The 25,869-nt window shown below is 45.2% G+C and overlaps 1 protein-coding gene across 4 annotated transcripts in view; it reads left to right on the top strand.

Annotated features, from left to right (window-relative positions):
- Positions 1-260: 260 nt before the first annotated feature.
- The window catches only part of Snx31 (sorting nexin 31), a 101,068-nt gene continuing 75,459 nt past the window's right edge, over positions 261-25,869 (top strand). For all 4 annotated transcript variants that reach the window (XM_063264614.1, XM_063264613.1, XM_063264612.1 and 1 more), the window contains exon 1: positions 261-25,869. This exon is cut by the window's right edge. The gene's annotated coding sequence lies outside the window, so the exon portion shown is untranslated.

Genomic DNA, 25,869 nt, shown 5'->3' with positions numbered 1-25,869 from the left:
AATTCTTTACTGTGGAATAGCTTGGGACGTCAGTTCTGTTCTATGGAGCAGCTGATGACTGAGCAAGGAAACGTAATTTGGATTATAAAATTCTTGCTTTAATAAAAATTCCTTAAACAGTAGATGGTTATGCTTTCATTTGCTTCCGTTCTCTGAGCAATTGGCAGGTGTAGCAACCTCTTACGTTGCTGCCTTAATAGGACAGAGCTGTAAGCAGCTACCAATTCTGAAAAGCAAAAACTGCATGTGTGTGTTGCATATGTGTTGCGAGCAGGGCTCTTATGAACGTCTTATTTTTTTGAGGTTATTCTAATTAATGTATTTTATTATCTTAGTTCCCCACATTAATTATTGAGCTATTCTGTGTATTGTTGGCTTCTTTAACATGCCTGCTTATCATTAGTATGGTTTCTGTGCTACAAAATTTTAAGAAGTGACAGTCACAGTAGCTACTCTTTATTGGTAGAAAGGACACAGTAGGTACTAGAAGGCACCATGACTACCCCTGTGCTACTCTTAACCCTACCAGAGTCTTAAGGACTGTAGTACCTTGTCACCCAGACCACTGGGAAAGTAAATGTACAAATTGGGTTGTGTCAGGATTGGCTTATGACCTTTTCATAAGCCTGTATACCCAAGCAACTTGTACTTTTGAAATACAGCTGTATTTGGGATTATAGGCATACACTATCAGATATCCAGATTTAATTTCACAAGCTGCTAAGATTGAGCTCAAATACATGCAGATAAGACATGTGACACCTCATCTCATGGCTTCTGCCTGGAATCACTTTGGCTTTGAGACCTGCCTGTGAGAATCCTGGGTTGCTTTGGTCTGCTCTTAATCCTACAGTTGATTGAAACAGGAACTTACGGCCACCCTGATACCTGTTGGGGATCACACAACACAAAATGTCACCAAACTTGGCTTTTGAAGGTGCTTAGGGAAGACAGAATATCTTAAATTTAGTAAAGTTTTAGGTTTTGGTATTTTGAAGCAGGTTCTAATTTGAAAAGCTTATAAGTTTTTGTGTGAAGTCATACAATTCAGGGAGATAGGGTTTGCCAAGACTGGCTTTTTTTGTTGATTGGAATTAATTTCTCATGGATTAGGAAAGTAGAGCACATCTATTTTAAATATCTTTGTTAGTAGATGGTGGGCACAAGCAGTGAATGATGTCCTACAGGAATTGCTACAGATGTTTAAAGGGTTTATCTGCAGATTTGCCTATTTTAATTTTTTTTTCAGTCAGGGTCTAACTGTAAACCAGGCTAAACTCAAGCTCAGATCCACCCGCTGGGTACTGATTTTAAAGGTGTGTGACACCACTGCTGGGCTTAGATTTTCCTATATAAGTGAAAACAAACTGCTTACAGTAGCTGTGGCACGGACTGAGTTACCTGACAGTGGTACTCTTCCAGACGAGCTTCTTGGTTTACTGCTTGAGTTAGAAATGTTATAGGGTTTAAAGAAGTATTTTATGTATGTGGATATACCTGAAAGAGGGCATCAGATCCCATTACAGATGACGGTGAGCCACCATGTGGGTGCCTGGAATTCAACTCAGAACCTTTGAAAAGTCAGTGCTCTTAACCACTGAGCCATCTCTCCAACTTCCACGTTTTGTACTTTTAAAGTGAGCACCAGTTAGTGTAGAGATGTTTGCTTGCTTTTAGATGCATGTGTATGCCATCTGTATGTCTGATACCCAGAGAACCTAGATGAGGGCCTCAGATCACTTACAACTGACAGCTGTGAGCCACCGTATGAGTAATGGGTGGCCACTGCAAGAGCAGTAAGTGCTCTTAACCACCCCAGTCCCTAAGGTAAGTCATTGAGCAAGCAATAGGAAGAATGAGATGCCCTGCAGAGAAATGGGCATTAGGTAAGCTTGGACAGTTCAGTGAGCTGCAGTGCTGTTGGCTACAATCTGTGTTGATACATTAAAGATGTCTTGAACTTCACCAGTTGCCACATACTTACTCTTGAAACAGGTTTTGGTCATTCAGAATTGATGGTGACTGGAAATACAAGGGTGTTGACACTATATCTGGAAGCTACCATTTTTATCTATTTGATTATTACTTTAAACTTGCACAGCATCATGATAGAATTTGAGCTGATAGCAGTGAAGGCAACTGCTGATAGGTTGCCATGGTGCTGTGCTGATGAAGTGGTACTTTCTCTCCAGTTTAGATTAACCTGTGAGATCCTATGTACTTTGAATTTCTTACTCATGAGGTAAAGTGAGGGCCCAGGCTATGTAAGCACTTAAGGCGAACCTCAACTTAGAACAGGTTTAGAGTATGTTCTAAATTGAGCAAAGTAAAATGATGGGTTTGGTTTGGACTGGAAGTAAGGTTGTCCAGTGCACTGGCTAGCTACTTCTGCCAGGCTGTGCTGTTTGTACACCTCTAAACAGGCCGGACTAGCCAAGGAGACCCTGAGTAAGCCTGCAGTCAGCCCACCTTAGCACAATGTCAGTGTCACTGGCTCTGACCTCCCACCCCCACCTTAGGTTTACTCTGCTGAGAATAGAACCTGTCTGCATTTAAGCAGCCTCCTAAGGGGGGGCTTTTCTCACTCCAGTCCCTTGGATACCTTTGAGATGTGGCTTGTGACTACCTGGTTCTCCAAGTGCTAGGTTGATGTGGCAAAAAGCCATAGTGCTGTTACCTGCTGTAGGTTGTGCTTTCACATTTGGGCAAGTTTGTATCCCCTACAAGGGTAGGAGAACATGCAAGCTACTTCATTGCAGACAATCCTCCAGGAAAACTTGGGTGGCATGGAGTATTAACCTCAAATTAGCATTCCTTCTGGTAGTCAAGGGATTTGTATTTTCAAACATACAGAAACATGTACATTATAAAGTACATGTTAATGGATTGATGTATTGTTGCTGATGGAATTCTAAGTCACACATGAATGGCACATGGGTTTTTGTTTTGTTTCGCTGAATTACATTCTGAGTTCTTTATCAGTCCATGAATAATTTCCGTTTCTCACATGTAAGTTAGGAGAGGAATGTACAAGATGGTATACTAAGCGTGCATCCTTTAGAGTTTTGAGCTAATCTAATAGAATTTTGTATGGGTAACTAGCTTAAAAATGATGGTTCTTTTGATACATCATAATTGGATCAATAACAATCATGAAGTGAGGACATAAGCCTGTACTAAGGTGACAGATTGAGGGCAGTTAGTATGAGAGATCTTGAATCAACTTTTCAGTTTCATTTTTTGAGACAAGGTCTCTCTGTAGCAGGCTTGGCTATCCTGGACTTTGTAGACCAGGCTGCCAGTCTCTGCCTCCCTAGTGAGGGTGAGTGCCACCACACCCAGCATCACTCTACTTGAGTAACGATGGGAGAAAGTGGTTTGGATCAACAATTCTAACTGGTAATATTAAAACCATTAAATAGAATTAATGGAGAGAACTCATGGCCAGGTGCACAGTAGGTACACAACACAGCTTAGTTTTTGAGACATGTTCTTGGCTATCCCAGGACCTACCTGCCTCTGCCTCTTGAGTGCTGGAAAAAAGGTGTGTACCACACCCTGCTCATTTAATTCTTAAAGGCATCCTTTGGGACTGATTCTGTGGCTACTGCATATGGAGGCTTTAACTGGTAATGGAGTTGGGGTTTGACTTCCCTGAAGCCACACAAGAAGCATCACACCAGAAATCTGAGGAACTTGGCCTGCTTTTGCCCTGAAGGAGGACTAACAGGCAAATAGTGTATCTTAAAGTTTCAAATCATGCTTTCTGATGGACATTTTGGGGTAGTCAAGAGGAATCCTTTGGGAGAATTAATGAGTCTCCCTTTTGAAACCCAGCAAAAGCCTGTACATATTCCCTAATTGTCTTTGGATGGATTGAAAAATATCTCATTCCTTTGACCCTTTTTTTTTTTAAACCTGTGAGCTTCTATAACAATTAGGATTTCAAACTTCTGAACATGTTTTTCAGAATGTATAATAAAATGCCAACTGTCACCCATGAAGAAATTGGCAACAAATGGAAACTGTTGATGGGGACAGGAATCTCAGCTCTTCCCTCATGCTCCTTGGACTTGTTGGGAAGGTGGCGTTGGTCCGCACGTCTCTACATGCAGCAGTACACAAGCTGCAGTGCAGTGTTTCTGTCCAGTGAGATCTTGATGTGCATAACTTAGGGACATCACCCGTTCCTTAGCTTTATTTTCAGGATTTTTACTACCTAGATTTAATTCTACATAGCTTTTAATCTGTACTATTGAGTATAAAAACTGTTCATACATATGTATGTGTGAGGCAGTCTCAGTGTAGCCCTGGCCTTCGACAGACTAAGCTGGCCTTTGACTCTCCAGGGCCTTCCTATTTCTACTTCCAGAGTAGTAGGGTTACATGTATGTACACATGAATATCTGGTTTACCAATTGTGATTACAATTTACCAATGTAATCACCTGTGAAAAAAGAAAAAAAGACTTAATAGTGCTTCAATTGTCCCTTGTTCCTCCCCTCAGTTTATTATTCCACCGTACCCCAGATGAAAACCAGCTCTACCATAATTCTTAAACTTGAAATGAACAACTCCCGTGCTTGGCTTCTGTGGGCTAGTATGTCTGTCTGCACCATGTATAGAGGTAGTGTTGGCTACTTGAGACTATCGGTGAACACATGAAAGTATCCATTGTCTCGTGTGGATAAACTTGTGGTTTTAGTTCTTGGCTATAAAGGTAACAAGCTCGTGAGTGGACAGGAATCACTGTAAGACAGGCAGAGCGGGGTGTTAGGCTGCAGTTACCATTGCCACCACAAATTATAGTTTGCTGCATTGCACTGGAACAAGGCCCAGGCCTGGGACAGTGGAACAGATCACTGCAGGACAATTAGTGTTTTCATATTGATTGGATTATAAAGTTAAATTTCATAAAATGTGTCCTATTTGTGAATTAGACCTACACTTGAATTTCTCCTTTGAGAATTAACTTGATGTGGTGTGATGTGCACATCTGCACCACTTCACTCTTGGCACCGCCTCTCCAGAGGCCAGGAACGTTGAGTCCTGGGAACTGGAGTTGCAGATGGTGAGAAGCTCCCCGAGGGTGCAAGGCATCCAAGCTGACTGCTTTGTGAAAGCAGTCAGGGCTTTTAACTGCTGGGCCACCCCTAAATTTTAGTTGTTTTTTTTAAGTAATATTTTTGATTCTTTGAAAGTTTCATATTGATGCATATCCCTTTGCTACCCCTAACAACTTTGCTTTTCATCTCCTGTCAAAGGTTAGGAAGGAGATGTGCCATTGCAAGAAGAGACATATAGTGACAGCAACGACAAGCCAGGGCTTTGCATGAAATCTGTCCTGAATGCTGGGTTCTAGATGACGGACACTTTATCCTTGTACAGAAGGCAGACAAGGCAGACCCATCCCAACAGGGACCCAGGCGGAGGGGTGCGCCATCACTGCAGCAGATGCTGTCGTTGCAGGAGTAGTGTTGGGAATTCTCACAGACTCAGGCTGAACCCTTCCTTTGCTGCTTGTGCATTTCCAACAATCTTCTTTCTCTTTATGGAACTAAGATTGGACCTATGGCCACCATGCTGTCTGTCAACACAGTCTGGCTGAGGTGGGCAGGTTAGCCTCGGTCTCCTGGACAGCTGGGACTACAGCTCTCCACTAGCTTAGTCTAATAGACACTGCCTCCCCTTTACCCCCTCATGTCTGCCTGCTTGGGAGAAGGGGGGTTCTTCATGAGTTGTCTTACACAGGCAGCACAGTTTGGGGAGACAGGAATTCCACTTTGGTACAACATGTAGGCTAATGCCCAGCTTGTTGGTCACTCCATGTCCTTCGCACCTTAGTCAATCTAGGACTACTTAAGGAATTAAGTTGTCTTTCTTACTGGTCCTCAGGTTTTTGTTAGTGTGTTGCTTTTGCTTTTGTGCAATTGAAATTTTATAAATGTTCTTCAAGTTGGGTTCATTGTCATGTCCTTAAAATTAGATTCAGGCAATGGATTTCCAGCCTACACAGTGGCTGCACCCTTACCTCAGCTATCATTTAACTCTTTCTCCCTAATCAGTTTGTAGAGAAACTCAAAAAAAAAAAAAAAAGTGCAGAATTATCAAACTCTCCCTATGCTTCCAAGTTTCTTCCACCAAACACAGATATTTACATTATGATTTGTAGCAGCAGCAAAATTACAGTTATGTAGCAAAGTAATAATTTATGGTTAGGGTCATGGCAATATAAAACTGTATTAAAAAGTCAGAGCATTGGGAAGGTTGAGAGGCACTGGGCTAATGGGCATCTTGCCTCTCACCACATCTAAGACTTGGGCTGGGTATTGGCCATTTATTTATAATGCACGTTAGAGATGGCTTTCATTTTGTACTCTGTCTTAACTTGACATATGGTGACTTTGCAAAAAGGGACTTTGCTTTGGTTTGTCTTGTGTCTCAGACTGGTCTTGACCTTCACAGTGTCCTTTATCTCCTTCCAAGTGCCTAATCTAAGACAGGTTTCCTGAACCTGGAGCTCACTGAGCTAGGCTACCTGACCCCAGGCCTCAGTCTCTGCCTACCCAGCCTAGCGCTGGGATTGCCCAGTACTCATGTTATCTGCTGGCCCCCACTTTATAATGTAAATGCCGGGCTCTGAACACACCCTAACCCTAACCCTAACCCTGAACGCAGATGCCCACGGTTTGTGCTCTATCAACTGAGTCATTTTCCCAGCCCCTGAATTTTTTTTCTAAAGTCTAGATCTCCAAACTATTTGAAGTTGGTTCTTATGTGTGGTGTGAGGAATAGATTTACTTTTTTCTTTTAATTTTTAAACTATTTTTAGATTTACTTAATTTTAGGTATATGAGAACACTGTCACTCTGTTCAGACACACAGAAGAGGGAATCAGATCTAATTACAGATGGTTGTGAGCCACCATGTGGTTGCTGGGGATTGAACTCAGGATCTCCAGAAGAGCAGTCAGTGCTCTTAACGGCTGAGCCATCTCTCCAGCCTGGACTCTTGATTCTTGCTCCACTTGCAGTGCATGCCTTGATCATCGTCAGGCGGTAACATGCTGATACCTAACAGGAAAGATTTCTTCAGAGTGTTTACATTTTCAAGAGTACTTCCTAGTTTAATTCATTTGGTAACTGAATATTTCTTGTTAAATCTCATTAATTCTGAAATATTAATACTTACAAATACTCTGTCGGGCAGCTAGGAGGAGGGTCTCCAAGCCCACGCCCAAAGTGACACACCCACTCCATCAAGACCACACCTTCTAATAGTGCCACTCCTGGGCCAAGCGTATGCAAACCACCACAGTTGGGGACCACTGCTCTGGAGGTTGACAGTCTCATCCTTTGGTATCCATCCTGAGGTGGGTTCTGTTTCCTGACTCTCTTCTGTGCTCTGTGTAACTGTTGGTACAGTTCCTCCTGTGTGGTGGTTAATAGTAGGAATGCAATCGTCTTGGGTCTGATCATGCCCAGAGACCTCTGAGGTCTCAGCGTCGAGTGAGGCACGTGAGGTCCACCCACAATTACTGATGTGGCCCTGGATTGATTCTCATCACTAACTACAGACTGTGGCAAGTTTTAATGTGGCACATCCTCACTTTTTTTTTCTATTTGAAGAAGCATATGGGTTTTTTCACTTTTTCAAGTGAAAAATATGTATATAATATATGTATAAAATTATGTATATGATTTTCTATCTGCACGTACAGCTGCAGGCTAAAAGAGGGCATCGGATCCCAGTAGAGATGGTTGTGAGCCACCATGTGGGTGCTAGGACTTGAACTCAGGACCTCTGGAAGAGCAGCCATGCTCTTTAGTCACTGAGCCCTCCCTCCAGCCCCTATGCTGCTTTTCCTGTTGAAACTCTTTCCTCTTGTCTGCCATTTTTTGTATCTTTGATTGTTTGTTGGCTGAATGGTCTGAGACATGAACTCATTCTGTATCCCCTAGGCTTGAACTCACAATCTACCTACCCCAGACTTTCGAGTGCTTGAATTACAATCAGAGGCTGTGTGGCAGAGGCTGACCTTGGACTTGTGACTTTGTATTCTGCTCCCAGCATCAGGCTGCTGCCATGTATAACAACACCACCTCTACCCAACACAGAATATTGTTATTAACATATGAATCTTGACATACATTTTATTTTAACCTAAATTCATTATTTTCTTTTTAGGTACTTCAATTAGAATATGTTAAATATCCATAATTATGGGCTTTATCATGACATTTTCATACATGTGCATATGCATTTTAATCATAGTCACTCCTGCTATGCTCTCATGTCCCTGTCCGCCAATTCCTCTCCTCCCCAGTAGTCACCCTCCCTTTGATTCAAGTCTTTTTTTTAACAACCCCATGAGTTTCCTTAGGAAACTAGGAGCATGGGTGATGGCTTGTGTTCAGAAGTGAGTTTGCCATCCCTGCATGCATGTCCAGGATCCACGGTGCCTTCTGAATTCTAAAGGAACCATCAGCAGTTACTGATCTTATTCTGGTTCTTATCTTTCCTCCCCCCACCCCCGTGTGTGTGTGTGTGTATATGTGTGTGTGTGTGTGTGTGTGTGTGTGTGTGTGTGTGTGTGTGTGTGTGTGTGTTGCCTGCATGCATTTCTGTGCACCACATGCATGCAATGTAGAAGGCTTGAAGGCACCAGATCCTCAGGAACTGGAGTGACAGAGTTCTGAGGGGGCTGGGAATTGAACCCTGGTCCTGTGGCAGGGCAGCAGTGTTCTAACTGCTGAGTCATTTCTGTGACTGCTCCACCCTTCTCTCAGTTGTTTTTGTTGCTTCTTTTTTGATATTTGCAAATACATAAAAGTTTAGTAAGCTCTACAGTGCTTTCACAGGCTCTGTCAGCCATTTTGAATAAGCATCAGCACCCTGACAGTTCTTACATCTGCATACCCACAACCTGCATGTGCCAAGATGGGAAAGCAGTTTCAGATACTGTCTCTAACGTCATATGCTGGCGCATACAACATACAGAATACATCATTTTAATCCCAACTCTTCAGAGGGAGAGGTAGGCAGGCTTCTGTGAGTTTGAGGCCTGGTCTATAGGACAACCTAATCAGAAAACCTGAAACCAAAGGAAGAAAATAAATTCTATTTCTTTTTGTTTGTTGTTAGTTTTATGAGCTGGAGTCTCACCATGTAGTCCAGGCTGGCCTTGAACTTGTGGAAATCAGACTCCCAAGTGTTGGGATGATAGGCATGTGCCCATGCCTAGCTAACCACTTATTCTTTAATATGAAGCTATCCAGTCAGCACCCGGATTTCTCCGGTTGTTTGTGTAAGTATCTGTTGTTCTGTGAAGTGTGTTTGTGTACAGACGTCTCACAACCATCTGTAATGGGATCTGATGCTCTCTTCTTGTTTGAAGACAGTGACAGAGTAGTCATGTACATGAACTAAATAACTAAATAAATAAATAGCTAAATAACTAAATAAATCTTTAAAAAAAAAAAAGAGTCCTCTTGTTGCAGCCGTCCAAGCAGCTGAGATTAAACATAAATACTGTCATAGCAGGCTCCAACTTTTTTTTTTCTTTTTCTTTTTTCTTTTTTTCGGAGCTGGGGACCAAACCCAGAGCCTTGCGCTGGCTAGGCAAGTGCTCTACCGCTGAGCTAAATCCCCAACCTGAGGTTCCAACTTTTAAAACTTGGGCTGACTATTTATTGTTGAAATGTAGTCGTCTGTGTGTCCTGGGTCCAAGCTGCAGGACACATGTGCTTCGAATGTTTTCTGTTTCCTGATTGTGCCCACTCTCTAAATCGTGACCTCTTGACCTGTGGGTCATGACCCTATATGGGGTAACTGAACATGGAGACCATGAAAATGTGGCAGAAATGAAAGGTTTTTAAAGTTCAGCAAACAAAGTAACTCAAGCACCCAATGCCCGGTGGGTCTGAGGTCTTTCTGGCAGTGTGCACCCAAACTGCTCGTGATGGCTTTGATGGATTCTGAGCACACATGCACATGTCAGACTCCGAATGCTGTCCCAGCCTACCCACGGTCCCTGCCAGAAACAGTTTGAATTAGTTTGAGATTCCTATGTGTATGAATAGCAGCGTTTTACTGTACATACAAAGGTTTCTGCTCGTGTAGAAACATGATTTAATTATGGGAAACATGGGCCTTGATTATGTTTCTCCTGCCACTCTGAAGCTTGTAAGTATCAGGGAAGTAAGTTTTGGATTATATTGTGTCAGAATGCTTGGTGTCTATTTACTTGTTTATTTTTAGTCCTTTGAGACAGGCTCTTGCTATGTAGCTCTGGCTGTCCCGGAACTTACTATGTAGACCAGGCTGGCCTTGAAGTCAGAGTTCTGATTGCTTCTCTGTCCTGTGTGCTGGGTTTAAAGACATGTACCACCATGCCTGGTTTAAGTTTAAAAACTGTCATTTGAAGTCGGGCAGTGATGGCACATGACTTTAATCCCAGCACTTGGGAGGCAGGGGCAAGTGGAGCTCTGTGAGTTCAAGACCAAGCAGGTCAAAGGTCAAGTTCTAGGAAAGCCAGGACTACACAGAGAAACCCTGTCTCAAAAACAAACAAACAAACAAACAAACAACAAAAAACAAAACAAACAACAACAACAACAAATTGCCATTTGAGTTGTCTATTTGAGCTTCAATAGAAAAACAAAGACGAAAAAACTGTCAAGTAAATTTTGGCCTGAAATCAGGATTTCCAGCCCTTTCTGCAATGTCCTGCTACCTTGTACTACATACAATCTTATATGAAACGGCTTCTCAGTGCTGATTGTAAAACATGATCAACTTCATAAACACTGAAATGCTCTGGAACCCGAGATTTAATTAAAAATAAACAAGCAGATATATCTCGTTTTAAATAGATATGCTCAACTTATGTGTAACACATAATTGTTTTAGGATAAATTTACGATTTCTCAGTAAGTGTTGGTTTGTGTGGTTGCTCTATACACCTGTGTACCCGGGATCACGCAGCTACTCCTCAGGCGGAAAGGTCACAAGAGGAACAGGTTTTAAGACGTTCTGCTCTAAATGGTGTCTTTGAATGAGCAAAAGACTTTCATTTTAGTAAAACTCAGCAGACTGATTCTGTACATGACTCCTGGTATATTCTGTCAGGACTCGGCATGGTAGGAGTGTTACACTTAATAGGAAAAAATGCCAGTGAAGGTTAGTGTCAAGCAGTGCAAACCTGGGGTTAGCATAGTCACAGCTATCAAGGCTCTGTCTGTCGCTCTCCAATGGTTAAAGCGCTTCTGAAAAATCAACTAAAAGTAAGTAGAAAGATTCTTGTAACTGGAGGTGGGGCCTGATAGCAGGGAATTAAAAACAAATTAAAATTCAAACATGCCTGGTATCCTGAAGAGTAATTTTAACATTACCTTTTTTTTAACCGATTAAAAATATTTAAAAATATTACGTGTATGAGTTCTGTGCCTGCAGATAGTATGTGTACCACATGTGTGCGTGGTACAGAGCCCCTGAAACTGAAGTCACAGGTGGTGGTGAGCCGGCTTGTGAGTGCTGGGAACTCAACTTGCAAGAAAACTACTAGACCTTAACAGCTGAGCCCCCCCAACACACACACCCAGCTTCTTCATTATGTGCATGCTTGTGCCTATGTGGGGCATGTGTAAGCCAGTGCAGTGCCTGTGGAGTCCAGCGGGGGTGGGGGGAGTAGGGGGTGAGGGATAGGAGTGGGGGATAGGGAGGTGGGGATTGTAGGTGGGGGGGTGGGGAGGTGGGGAGTGGGGAGTAGGGTGTGTGTGTGTCAGATCACATGAGTCTAGAGCTGCACTAAGCTGCTGCCCAGTAGGGATGCTGAAAACTGAACTTGGGTACAAGAGCAGAGTATGCTCTTAACCTCTGAGCCAGCCCTCCAGCTCCCTGACTTTTTAAAGGAGAGCTTTAAGACGGTCAGATCCAAACAACCATGCTCACATCCAAGCCTCAAGCCCCCTGTGACAGAATCGAAATGTTCTGCTCTAGTGCCGAGTGGTGACGTTTCTAAAGTTTATTTTTTTTATTTGAAACTCTCACAAAAGGTATTAAAGAAATTAAAGAATATAGTATAAAGAATTTAGTTTTAAATCCATTTGAGAGTGAGTCACCAGCCTCATGCCTCATGCCCTGAGCACTGAGGAAAGGTGGTCTGCCAGATGATGTGACCTCTCTGCCCTCAGACCCCTTAATGTCCCTGGCTGTCCTGGTAATGTCCTATACAGCGAGAGACCTAGTTCAGAACTGACAGCCATTCCGTTGTTGTGACTCTTTGTCTCATTTAGTTTGCAAGCATGCTCCAGTCTCCCCTTGACACTTCTGAACATCAAGGAGTGGTCGGCCATTCTGTGGAGTAACCCTTATTTCCAGCTCCCCTGGGGTTTTCTTACTGTCGAACTGTGACAGTTTATGGATGGTTTCATGGGAGCATCACAGGTCTTAGGCTGAATTCTCCTCATTGGGTCGTCGGTTCTCAAGTGGTCTTACATTGTTCTACTGCTGAGGACACGTGATTTGAATACTGAAGCCGCCATCCACCAAGGTAAAACTGTGGCCTTCTCCGAAATCAATGGATGCTTCTTAGGAAGTAATTTGTAACAAGGCAGACACTTGGTTCAAATAAGCATTGTATTCATCAGCTTGTCTGTAAGGATTCATGGCTCCCCGGTTTATTTATTTTATATTTTTCTCAATGAGTTATCATCTGTTACTTCCATTAAAAAATTCCCATCTCAGGCCTGCCTTCCCCACATGCTTGTGCCATGGGTCTGCACCCGTCAAGGAGCAGAGGAGTGCGGCTAGAGCCAGCGGAACCCATCTGCAGTTTTGTCCAACATCCAGGTGAGTCAGAGGCTCTTCAGGATTTGTGAAGAAGCCCTGCCCCTTACTGAGTGACCTCAGCAGCTATGGGGGGGTCCCAGCCTGTGCAGCTGACTGCAGAGGAGGATGGGAGCTGAGATTAGCCTCCTTCCTTGAGTTTCAGAACAGTTCTTCCAGTCTCTCATTGCCTAGAATTTAGTCACATGATTAATGCAGGGAATCTAGGTCCGCTCTGTTAGTGGAGGGGTTCGAGAAGAGTTCACTCTGTAGCCCAGGCTGGCCTAGAGCTCACTAAATAGCTTAGGCTGGCTTTGAACTTCTAGTGATCCTCCTGCCTCAGCCAAATTTGGGATTGCGGGCCTGAGAACTTGGTGGCAATCTGGTTTCTTAGTGGGGCTCATTGCCCTGTGGTCTGTCTCTATGGACAACATAGGTGATAGCTACTGATACTTTACAAGTGTCCCTGTCCTTTGGCTTTATTTGGTGGTGGTCCATGTATCTCCTCGGCACACTGGCAAATTGCTGGTAGCAGCAGCCAGCTCCAGGCAAGGAGAACATCAAGGAGAAAGATCCCTGATCAGGTGTCCCTTCTATGCAACCACAACTCCTACCTGGCGCCATCGTGAAGCTAGGGCAAGAATTCAAAGAACAGCATGATGGGATCAACAGCTTGGAAGCACAGTGGAGTGTCAGAGTTCAGAGTCAAGTCCCGGCACCAGCCACTGCTATCCTGTAGGGTTATAGGAAGTTGTTGCCTCTACAATTCTCAGTGCCAGGCAACCATGTAGAGTGACCTTCCCAGGTTGTCACCAAGACATAATGGAAATTGACAATTATACCAAATTTGACAGTCCCATTGAGCATCAACTCCTCAGTAGAGCAGGGCCCTGAGCAGGGGCAGACTCTCCTCCAGGAGCTGACAGCCAGATCTATGTTGGACTTGGGCCAGGGACCTGATCTGCAGGAAGTGTGACAACCATGACTCTAAGTGCTGTCAGCCTAACACTCTAAGCCCAGTGTTTCACCAGCTTAGCAAAGAGCAGAGGCTGTTTCTGCTGTGCACCTCTGTGAGGCCAGCTCCCAAGGCTCTCCTGATTCACCATGGCTTTATGAGTCCATCTTTGATTTGCTATTGTTTTGTGGATGCATCTTTCCTTGCCTGAGATGGCCTCTGCTTCTTGACTAATCATTTTTATTTTTAGAACAGAAAAACAAACCAACCCAAACCAAAAACCCACAAACAAACTGCCACGATGTTTAAAGCATTCACCCTTGTTTGCATGCTCTCTGAGATAAAAGCCTGCAGCCAGTATGGTCACACAGAACACAGCATTGTGTTGTCTCAGACAAACATCCGGGTAATCTGGCCACTTTTACTGGTTTGCCCGAGTACCCAGGGGATCTTGAAAGACCAGTTCTTGCTGTGTTCATTTCCTCCTTGACTTAGCATTGAACTTTAGAATGCTAATGTGTTTGCCAAAGGCTTCTAGAAATATGTAAGATATACGGAGAATTCTTCTTCTTCTTCAGATCCAGGACTCTATGACATCAGAGTAAGCACTTAGAGAATGCCAAGAGTGTGTGCATGTTTGTGTCTGTTTAGTCAGAATGGAGACGAAATGCTCCACCCTGGCCCACTTGAGCTTCTCTGCCTCTTGACAGCTTGGCTGACGCTGTTGGCACCAAACCCCCTACCTTTTCCACTCTAGCTGAGGCCAAGATGTGGTGCTAGAGGCCATCTTGGATCCCGTTAGTGCCTGTGCACCTGTGTGCCCCCAGCACACCTCACTTAGGGCATTGCTTATCTTGGCGCCTTGCCTGATGGCACTCAAGGGTGTGGTAAATGAGGTCTTGTTGGTTTCCTCAGTGGCTCCTCATCTATACTGTCTCTGCCGTGGACTCTGACAACTGCGTCTGGGGTCTGGATCCCTCTTCTCTTTAGGAAAATTTCCCCAACTTCAAGAGAACCTAGTGGATTTGATAAGTCACAGTGCCTGGCCATTCTCTGGGGGTGACAGTGTGACCCATCCAGGTGATGTTAGTCCTGTATCCCTCTGGGAGGTGTGAAGCCACCTGGAGAGTTTGATGTCATCCTGATGGCAGCCTCTCCCCTGCTTGTCCCAGCCAAGCTTCAAGGTCCATCCATTCTAGACTTCTTGACCTCTTTGTCCTGTTTGCCTCCCATCCCTCTGGGCCCAGGGACTGACATTTCTCTCCTGAACATCTGTATAGTCTCCAGTGTTCAGTGTCCTATGGCTAGAGTTAAGGGACAAGTGTGATTCTGTCACCCTTTGGCTTCCGTGACTTAGGGGAAAGGCAAGAGTCCTCACAAGCCCTGTGGACTGCTCTCTCCACTCCTCCCTACTTTCTTCTTTCCTCTTCTTTCTGCTTTCTTCTGGTTCTTTCTGCTCAAGCCCTTTGCAGCTCCAGGCCACAGTTGCTGCTTTATCTACAAGTAAACCTTCAAGCAGAAAACCTTCCTCAGCTTTTTGCCCGGAGACTATTTTTGATATCAGTTCTAATTTCCCTGACCCCTATGTCCAGTCTGCCACAGATCAGTTCATAGTGGCTGGCCAATTGACTTATAATTATGAACTCTAAGGCTGGGTGTATGTCTACTTTTCTCTTGCTGTGACAAAACACCATGACCAAGTAAACTATAAAACAAAGCATTTAGTTGGGCTTCCCGTTTTGGAAAGTTAGAGACCATGATGGTGGACAATAGGCCTTCCATCAGGAACAGCTGAGCGCTCACATCTTGAGCCACTAAGTAGAAAGCAGAGAGTGCACACTCGGAATGGTTGAGTCTTTTGAAACCACGAAACCTGTCCCCATGACACAACTCCTTCAACAAGGCCACACCTTCTAATCCTTCCCAAACAGTTCTATCACTGGGGACCAAGTATTCAAACTTAAGAACCTATGGGGGCCATTCTCATTCAAACTACCACACAGTATCACTTTTGTTAATATTTGTTGAATGTGCTGGAGAGATGATGGATCAGCTGTTGAAAACTAGGCTCACAATCAAAAGTATAAAATATATGTTAATGGACACTGAATGCTTTGGTCTAAGCATCCGACACAGGCCTGGCTAACAGAGGCTTTCCATCATTTCCCAGATTTAAGGTGTGAGGAATCCTTCCACCTGCACTGGTACAGGTGTCTACCTGCCATGCCTTCTGTAATTACCCTCTGCACAGTGAATCCTGGACAGTGCAAACAGGGTCCTGTGGCATGAGGTCCCTCACTTTATGAGCATCTGTGGCTCTTCCTTCAATTCTCAAAGCTCTTATCCCCCAGCCCCCTCCACCCCCACGCACGAGGCTGTTCCTGGAGGTAAAAGCCTAGATATCTTTTGTCTGAACACCTGAGTTGGAGTTCTGTAAGCTGTGACATGAAACTCCTCAACTAAGGGAGTTAACAGCGATCTGGGTCTGGAGACTTGTGGCATTAGGTTAGGCCATGAACACAGCTGCAATTGCTGTCACTACAGGAGGGGGCCTTTTGTGTTTGCTACCTGCTCTAGGCGTTTGGGGTATGGGTAAAGGTTTTACCAGAATACACTCTTCACAATCGGTTCCACTTTCAGCCATCTGTGTGTTCATGCACCTAACATGCCCCGTGCACCCACTGTGAACAACATTCACACTACAGGGAACTCAGCGCTAACGAGAGTCAGGCCCCTTAAAAGGTCTACAGGATACTTCGTTGGGAAGTGTGAGGTGGACATAAACAGGACAGGGAGTGCTCAGAACCCCTGGTGCTAAAGGCAGAAAGGCTGGACACAGGTGGAGGCGGCAAGAGGACAGGTGCGTGGGCTTGGGGCAGAGATCCAAGCGCGACCTCTGGCTCCACTGCTCCCTCCGCTCAGCCCTTCTGGGTGTTTGCCACTGCAAACAATGCTAAGGACACCCCCGCGGGTTAAAGGGAAGATCCGTGTGGATAGGGTGCATAAGCTGTCCAGGAGACAGGCAGTCAACCAATTGAACTAAATGTTGTCATGTGCCCTGGGTGGTACTATGAGGGCGACCTGAGAGATCTTTCACCTAAAATCACACTCTCTTCCCCCTTGGAAGCCATCGTAGTTGAATGACCAACCTCTGGAATTGGTTTTAGGATTTCTGGAAGACCCATGTTGAAGGGCAATTGTACCACTTGGAGGTGGAGCCAGTACAGCGAGCCATTATCAAGAACTAGTCCAATCAGAATAGGCCTGGTGGCACCGGCCTGCCGTCCCAGTTCCTCAGTAGACAGGCACAAGGTGCACAAGTCAAAGGCCTGCTTGAATAACATATTGAGCCCTGTGTTAAAACAAGTAAAATTTAAAGATAGGTAGATAGAGAGAGAGATAGATGGACAGACAGACAGATAGATGGGTAGATAGGTAGGTAGGTAGGTAGGTAGAGGGCTGGAATGGCTGGGGAGGTGTCTCAAATATTGAGTGTTTACTGTGCATATATGAGGGCCTGAGTTTGGATCCCAGCACTAACGTGAAAGTCTGGGGTGCTGTGTGTGTGAAATTCCCATCCCTGGGAGAGCTGAAATGGAAGGATCCCTGGGGACTTCCTGGACAGCTGTTCTAGCCATTCACTGAGCTCAAGACCAGTCAAAGACCCTCTTCTCTATAGAAGAAGGTATCTGATGTCAAACTTTGTCCTACACACACACACACACACACACACACACACACACACACCACATATACATGGATACACATACACACACAGCCTAGAGACATGCTCAGTGCTACAGCATTTGCCCAGGCCCTGGGTATAATCCCCAATATTGAAAGAAAAGAAAACCCATCAGTTTAATTTATCAGCAAAGACTGGACTTGAAGAACTAGACACTGCTGTATCTGTGCGAAGTACTTTTTATTCCCACTTGACTGTGGACTACTGACCTAAGTAAGCTCTTGGTGGCTCCTCCTGACTCTCTTTCCCTCGGCAGTGTTTGGGCAAGGGCATTGCACACAAAGGACAACTTCTGGGCAAGAGGGAGTCAGAACCGAGGCGTGTTTGGCTGTTAGCCAGGGTCCATCCTGAGAGGAAGAACCGGAAGGAGAAGTGTTCTTTCCATTAGGAGCGAGATTCCTACAAAGCCTGAAGCAGTGTGAACGCTGAGCCGCTTGTAGTAGTCCACAGGGGGGCGCCATGTGCCAATCTGTCACCTATGAGATGGTGCTGCCTGCCAGGAGGCAGAAGTTCACAGAGACCAGTGTTGGTGCCGCTGCTTGCCGCAGAGGGAGCCCTGCCTGGCTTTCTGGTCCCTGCTCTCTCCTGATCTAAAAGTAAGGATCAGCCATCCAGCGGCATCAGGAACTCCCAGGAAGCTCTGACAACTGCCCACTCCTCAGGGCTGCCCCTGGGAGGACCTGGTCAGAAGGCCAGGACAGGGCAGAGCAGCTAGGGGTCTGATGGCGACAGTTCTATGGGGCTGTTATTTGCATAGGTTGTAACTCACCCATTAAAGTCACAGTTCGCTGGGGTTGCTGAGCAGACTCGTAGTTATATAAACACCACCCCAGCCAATTTCCGAACATTTTAGCATCCTTCAAAAAACCCTCCGGGCCTGTGTCCTCACTCCCCCAAACCCCACTCCCAGGCAACAGGGCTCTTATTTCTGAGACTGTAGCGTCACCTGCCCTGGAGACTCAGACACACAAAGTAATGAATTCAGTGCCCTTGCTTCTGGCTTGCCACCCTGTTTTGCAAGCTTTATCGCTGTGGCACATGTTTTAAACAAGAGAATTCTATTTCACTGTGTGGTCATCCATGCTTTGTTCATTGGGTTATTATTTGATGGTTTCAGGTTTTTCTGTGTTCTAACTTATTGTGAAGGATGCTGTTATGACTGTTCTTTTTGAGAATAATCATTTATTCTTTTTCTTTCTTTCTTTTTATTTATCCTTGTATGTGGGTGTGGAGGTCAGGGAACAACTTCGCAGAGATGTTCTTTCTTTCCAACTTTCTGTGGGTTCTAGGGATTGAACTGTGCTACCACTGAATGAGCTCACCAACCTTTCCTATACATGCTCTTATAGGGACAAGATTTATTTATTTATTGTATTTGTATGTAGTGTGCTTGTGTGTGCCTCTGTGTGTGTGTGTATGTGTGTATGTGTGTGTGTGTGTGTGTGTGTGTGTGTGTGTGTGTGTGTAAACCAAAGGTTGCCGCCCACTATCTTTCCCTGACCATCTTTATTTTTGAGACAGTCTCTCAGTGAGCCTGAAGCTACACTGGCTGGTGTGAGCTTTAGAGACCACCTCTCTGAACCCACAGTGCTGGGGTGACAGGAGTGTGTCACTATGCCTTGCTTTCAGGCTGGCTCCTGGGAACAGAGTTCAGAGCTTCAGGCTTGCAAGGCAGACACACTTTACTGACTGAGGATTGCCCCCAGTGCAGCAAGACTTTAAAGTCTTCTCCTGGATGAATGGCTTTCTTTTTTTCCTCTAATAGACATTTGGCAATGTAGGGAGAGTTTCTGGTTGTTCAGAAGCTGCTAGTGGCAAACCGGTTGAATCTGAGGAAGCTGCTAAATGTCCTTAAGTGCCACTCCTGTGAACATAGCTAACATGCCAAGGAGAGCGTTTCTACCTTAGGGGGCAGGCATTCCTCAGAGAGGGTTGGGAGACTCCATGGCTTCATTCCCTCTTCCTTCCTGGAACTGTATCCACATGATCTCAGACTTCTACAAGCCATCCTGGGCCGTGAGATGGAGCAGGGAGTACAGGCATCTACTGGTAGGCCTGACGATGTAAGTTCGATCCTCGGGGCCCCACATGGTGGAAGGAGAGAACGGATTCATGAAACTTAACCTCTGACTCCCACAGATGTGTACCCCAAATAAAAGAAAAGCTACCTTTACTTTCAAAACCTTTTTCAAAGAAGTGAGAGAGAGCCATTCCCATTTCATAGACCTCTCCAGGCTGAGGCTGGGCGTGCTAGAGCTTTCAAACACAGGGCCTGCCTAGCGCTGGGGACTCAGAAACCACTTGAGGAGCCTTTACATCTGCAAGCATGTCACGATCACCTGGAGGTGAGCGGCCAGCCAGCCAGATCCCTCACGTTGTCCCGGATGGCTCTTTCTCCTCAGTACTCGAAATCAACATCTCCAGGGTAGAGAATTACTCAAGACTGAGAGGGGAGGATGCTGCTGGGTCCAGGAATCGGGGTTGGTCCATTTACTCATCTGCTAATGCAGACACAAGCTTAGGCCATCCCTTCTCCCTTCACAGGAGAGCAGCAGTCCGTGAAATCTTTTGGACGAGAGGGTGAGAGCACTGAACATCCAAGTCGGTTGGTTGTGAATCTGTAGTTGGCTGCCCCTGGTGGTGGAACCTGAAGGGTGATGTTTATGCTGCAGCTTTCTCACCTGAAAATGGATCTATCAGTGACAGTCACTGCTGTCCCTGTGACTTGGCTGTGCAGGTCTGTACTCCCAACTACTTAGAAGGCTAAGGCAGGTAATACAGAGGTTCACTGTCAGGGCTAGTGAGATGCTCGGCAGATAAAAGCCCTTGCTGCTCAGCCTGATGACCTGAGTTTGAACCCCAGAATCCATGTCAAAAAGCCAAAGATGTTGGCATATTTTGGCATCTGTAATTCTAGTTCTCCTGCAGCAGGGTGGGAGGCAGAGACAAGGGAGTCGCTAGAAGTTCTGGGGCCATTTTGCCTGGAGTGTGCATCAACACAGAACAGGAGGGATCCTGTCTCCACAAGGCTGAAGGAGAGAGATGGCTCCAGAAATCTGTGCTCTGACTTCCACATGTCCACTCGTGACATCTGAATGCCTCCCTGGACACATGTTCTGGTAAGAATAAATAAAAGTTGCTTAAAGTCTAAGTTTAAAGTACATAGAAAGCTCAAGTCCAGTCTGAGTAACTTAGAGGAGCTCTTTCTCAAAAACACCAAGAGCTAGAGATGACTCAGTGGTTAAGAGCACCGGCTACTCTCACAGAGGACCAGGGTTAGATTGTAGCATCCACGGAGCAGCTCACAACAGCCTGTAACTCTAGTTTGAGGGAAATCACAAGCCATCTTCACAGTGGTGCAGACATAGAGGCAGGCAAAACACCCATACATACATACATACATACATACATACATACATACATACATACACACACACACACGCACGCACGCGCACACACACACACACGCACACACACACGCACACACACACGCACACACACACGCACACACACACGCACACACACATGCACACACACCTACCACTGGACTGTTTCAACCTGCCAGCTTCTAACAATGGCACAGAGATTCATATTTATTCATAAGTTTAGGCCTCATCACTAGGCTCTTCCCAAGTAGCTGTGTAACTTAAGCTGCTTATTGTACTCTGTGTCTGCCATGTGGCCCATTATCTCTCCCGTTCCTTCCTCCCTCCCTGTCTGGGTAGTGAATCCCTAGTGCCTAATTCTTTCCACAATCCATGTCCTTGTCTGGAAGTTCCACCTTCTCTTTCCTGTCCTGCCATTAGCTCTTTATTAAAGCCAATCAGAGAATGCCTTAAGCAGGTGAGGAAGGACAGAGACACATCTTCACACAGTGTACACCTTCACCCAACACATATACACAAACTGTAAAATAAAATATTTTATTTTAAAAAGCAAACAAATCCTTAAGGGCTGGGCTTATATCTCAGCAATAAAATGTTTGCTGGACTGGGGCAGAGTTCTGGGTTCAATCCCCAGTACAACAGGAAGCAGAAGTTAACCAGCTTGGTGGAGAGAGTGGAGGTTGTGTACGCCTAGGGCTGCCCAGCCGGCTATGGTCACAATGTCTTTGTTACTTATTTGGTGATGTTTTTTGTTTCTTAACACAGGAATAATCAATGTTAAAAACACGGAAATCTCAAAACTGAGACCTTTCTGAGTGGAGGGTCATTTCTTAGTGGTATGCCAATGTGATGTCTGTTGGTTCATTTGGAGGCAGTTTTGTGCCCAGTATTCGGGAAACAGTTTAACCCACTGTTAAATTCCATGATCTGGTATGAGGAAACAAAAATGAAGTCAGTGAAGGGCAAGAACCAAGGGTATGAGGAGGGCATGACAGAGTGCTTGGTAGACATTGCTAAGAAACTGACATTTGTTTGAGACCTAAAGAAAGTGAAGGATGGGGCAGGAGGGTGCGGTTGGAGCTCAGTGAGTAGAAAGCTTTCTGACGTTCACGAAGCCTTGGGTTTGAACCCCAGCACCATACAGACTGGAATAGTGAATCGGAAGCTCAAGGACATCCTTGGCTACACCGTGTATTTGGGGTATCCTCAGCTACATGAGACCCTACTTAAAACAAATTAGGTAAAGGATGGGTCATGTGGCCATCAAGGGAAAGAACATTCTGGTTGGAAACAGCAGGAGCTAAGGAGATCAGAAAAGCAAGAGGTCATTTGAGGCCTGAGACCGGGGCAGCAGCATGGCCTGCTTTAAGGGGAAAATGGGGCTGTGAGCAGAGCCAGTCTAGAGTCTGCTAATGCGGGTAAGGGAGACAGTGGGCAGATCAGTGTGGAAGGAGGAGGAAAAGCATTGCTCTCCGCACACACAAAGTCTGTGTTGTCAGATTTGACCCAGGGTGGGAGAGGCGGCAGAATCTAAGCTGTCCCCAAAGAAAACATCATAACATCCACAACCTGGTCAAGTCTGCCAACACCTTAAGCCATGTTCATGATCAAATGTATTTGATTTTAAGCACTGCTAATGTGACTGTGAATCGTTAATCTGCTTTGAGCTCTTGGCAGGTGATTGTGCTTCTAGCCACCAGCCAGAGTTCTCTGGATTCTTGAATGAAAGACACACAGACACAGACAGACACAGACACAGACAGACACACACAGACACACAGACACAGACACACACACGCTTATGCCATGACTAGCTCAATGGCTGGGCGCTTCTAAACCTTCCTGTGGCTAGCACACACTTCCCCCCTGAATTCCCAAGTTATGCTCCAAATCTATATCTAATCTTTGCCACCTGGTTTTCCTTCCGGACAGCCCTCCCATGGGCTGCTTTCCTACATTGCTGGATGATTTCTCTCCAGAAGTTCTTACATTTGACTGCTCTGCTTCCTCATCATGGCAATTCTGTTCCTTCCCTCCTCTGTGATTCTGCCTGGGAATCCTAGAAGACCCTCCTCTTTCACCCTGCCAACCACTGGCCACTAGCGTTTTACTGATCAATCAAAAACCAGTTGGAGACAGGGACCCTCAGTGTCTGGATGAGTAGATTCCCATGTGATTTTAGGAGCAGAATTAGGACAAAGCATTAGAACCAGTCCCCAACATCTAATGCTAAACTAATGAATAAAACCCTTCCCCAACACTTAAACAGCTGCAAAATAGCTAATGAATTAAGTTCTACAGTAGCTTGCCAGCTATGCAAATGTTACATTTTCTTTAACAAACTAAGCTATATCCTGATTACTCCTTTACACACTGACCATGGGACCACAGATCTCATATATTGCACACTAGACCCACCATGTTATTTTTGTGTGTCATACACATCATGGATATCAGTTGATAAGTATTCTGTAGACTAATTCTAAACTTAACACTACATATTAACACAATTGGCACAGCTTTGGACTCTGAGCCCAGAAGTTTCTGGGCAAAGTCACATCCATAGGGGTTGTGTGGTATCACTATCTGGGCAAATGGGGGTGTGCGGGCATTGGTGTGTGAAAGATGGCTACTATTGCTTGGGGTGATTCTGGATCAATCAGATAGTTTTGTTGGGGCACAAATTTTGAAGACACTGGTGCAGGGGTCGGGGTGCAGGCCTGGAGAGATGGCCCAAACGGCTAAGAGCACACACTGTTCTTTCAGAGGGCCCAGGTTCATTGCAGCACCCATGTGGTGGCTCACAACCTTGAGGAACTTCAGTTTCAGGGGATCTGATACCCTTTTCAAGACTTCAAGAAACCAGAATGTACATGAGCACATAAATGCACAGGTACATATAAAAATAAACAAGCAAACAAACAAATAAAAGACATAGGATTCCGGGAGAACGACTCCTTCCTTCCCCTCTCATCCCTCCTTCTCTACCCCACCCCCTCCCTCCCTTTCATATATATTTCATAGACAACAAGGAAGAACAAGTTGATGCCAAAGGGAAAGGTTTCATTTCTTGCTCTTCCAGAAGGTTGAGGTGGTTTACAGGTCTAATCTCCAAGTTCAAATTACTTTTTGCTGTTGGCTATAGGTCAGGATTTGGAGACACAGGGTTTTATAATTTCCACCCACCTTGCTGGCTAACTGGACTTAACTGGTTCTCGACTCTGACTCCATGACGGGATAATTCCATTTAGAGCAGTGTGAAAGCTGGGCTAGTGTGATGGCTGAGGGCTGAAGTGGCTATTAAGAGACTGAGAAACAAACTCTCGGATTGGACCCAAGTACAACAGGAACTGCCTGTTCCTTCTTCCCAGAGGGAGAGCTTTGTTGGAGTGGAGCCAATGGCCTTGACTCTGCTAACGTAAGGTGAGGGCCAGGCCTTCAAAGGTTTTTTTGTTTGTTTGTTTTCTTTTGTTTTCTTTTAATATTCAAAGTTGCTGACTGTCTTAGTCAGGGTTTCCATTCCTGCACAAAACATCAGGACCAAGAAGCAGTTGGGGAGGAAAGGGTTTATTCAGCTTACACTTCCACATTGCTGTTCATCTCCAAAGGAAGTCAGGCCTGGAACTCGAGCAGGTCAGGAAGCAGGAGTTGATGCAGAGGCCATGGAGGGATGTTACTTACTGGCTCCTTTCCCCTGGCTTGCTCAGCTTGACCTCTTATAGAACCCAGCCCAGGGATGGCTCCACCCACAATGAGCTGGGTCCTCCTCCTTGATCACTAGTTGAGAAAATGCCTTACAGCTGGATCTCAAGGAGGCGTTTTCTCAACTGAGGCTCCACTCTCTGTGATAACTCTACCTTGTGTCAAGTTGACACAAAACCAGCCAGTATACCGACATCAAAATCTAGTCATACGTCACTTATTCAGGAAGGAGGGGTGGTCAGTTACTGTTGTACTTTGTGCTCAATTCATGATTTTGTTCTTTGGTCTCTTAGTAGTCACCTCAGCCCTGGAGTATCTGTCATAGTAGCACATTGTTCTAAATTTATTCATTATGGCCACAAAGGCCAAGAGTGAGTCACAGGGCCAAAGAAGCCCTGAGACACTTCCTGTGTGGCGGTGAGAGCATACACAAGAGTTAACAGAGTAATCAGATTAAGAAAGGCCACGTGGAGTTTACTAGCATGCACTTCTACAGTTGTATTATTAGATTTTATTTTTAACATCTGTGATGGTTTGAATATGCTTGGCCCAGGAAGTGGTACTATTAGGAAGTGTGGTCTTGGTGGAGTAGGTGTGCCCTTGTTAGGGGAAGTGTGTTACTGTGGGGTAGGCAATGAGACTCTCCTCCTAATCACGTGGGAACCAGTCAATCTTCTTCTAGAGGCCTTCAGATGAAGATGTAGAACTCTCAGCTCCTCCTGCACCATGCCTGCCTGGATGCTGCCATGTTCCCCTTGATGATAATGGACTGAACCTCTGAACCTGTAAGTCAGCCCCAATTAAATGTTTTCCTTATAAGAGTTGCCTTGGTCATGGTGTCTGTTCACAGCAGTAAAACCCTAAGACAGAAGTTGGTACCAAGGACTGGGGTATCCCTGTGATAGGCCTGACCATGCTTTTGTTCGGAAGAATGTGGATTTTGGAACTTTGGGCTTGGAAAGCAATGGTATGCTTTAAGTGGGGCTTAGTGGGCCATCCTATTAGGAATATGGAAGACTTTGTTGCTGAGAGTGATTTGAACTGTTCAGACATGGCCCAAGAGGTTTCAGTGGTGAAGGATTTCAGTATGTGGCCTAGAGACTGTTTTTGTGTGTTTTGGTGAAGAATGTGGCTGGTTTTTGCCCTTGTCTGAAGAGTCTACCTGAGGCTAAAGTAAAGAGATTTACATTAATTGCATTGACAAAGTAATTCTCAAAAGAGCCCAGCAGAGACTTTTTCTCTGGCTTAGTCTC

The sequence above is a fragment of the Rattus norvegicus genome, chromosome 7 (genome assembly GCF_036323735.1).
Source record: "Rattus norvegicus strain BN/NHsdMcwi chromosome 7, GRCr8, whole genome shotgun sequence".
Lineage (NCBI taxonomy): Eukaryota > Metazoa > Chordata > Mammalia > Rodentia > Muridae > Rattus > Rattus norvegicus.
The sequence above is the reverse complement of the archived record's forward strand: the minus strand, read 5'-3'. Positions and strand labels throughout refer to the sequence as shown.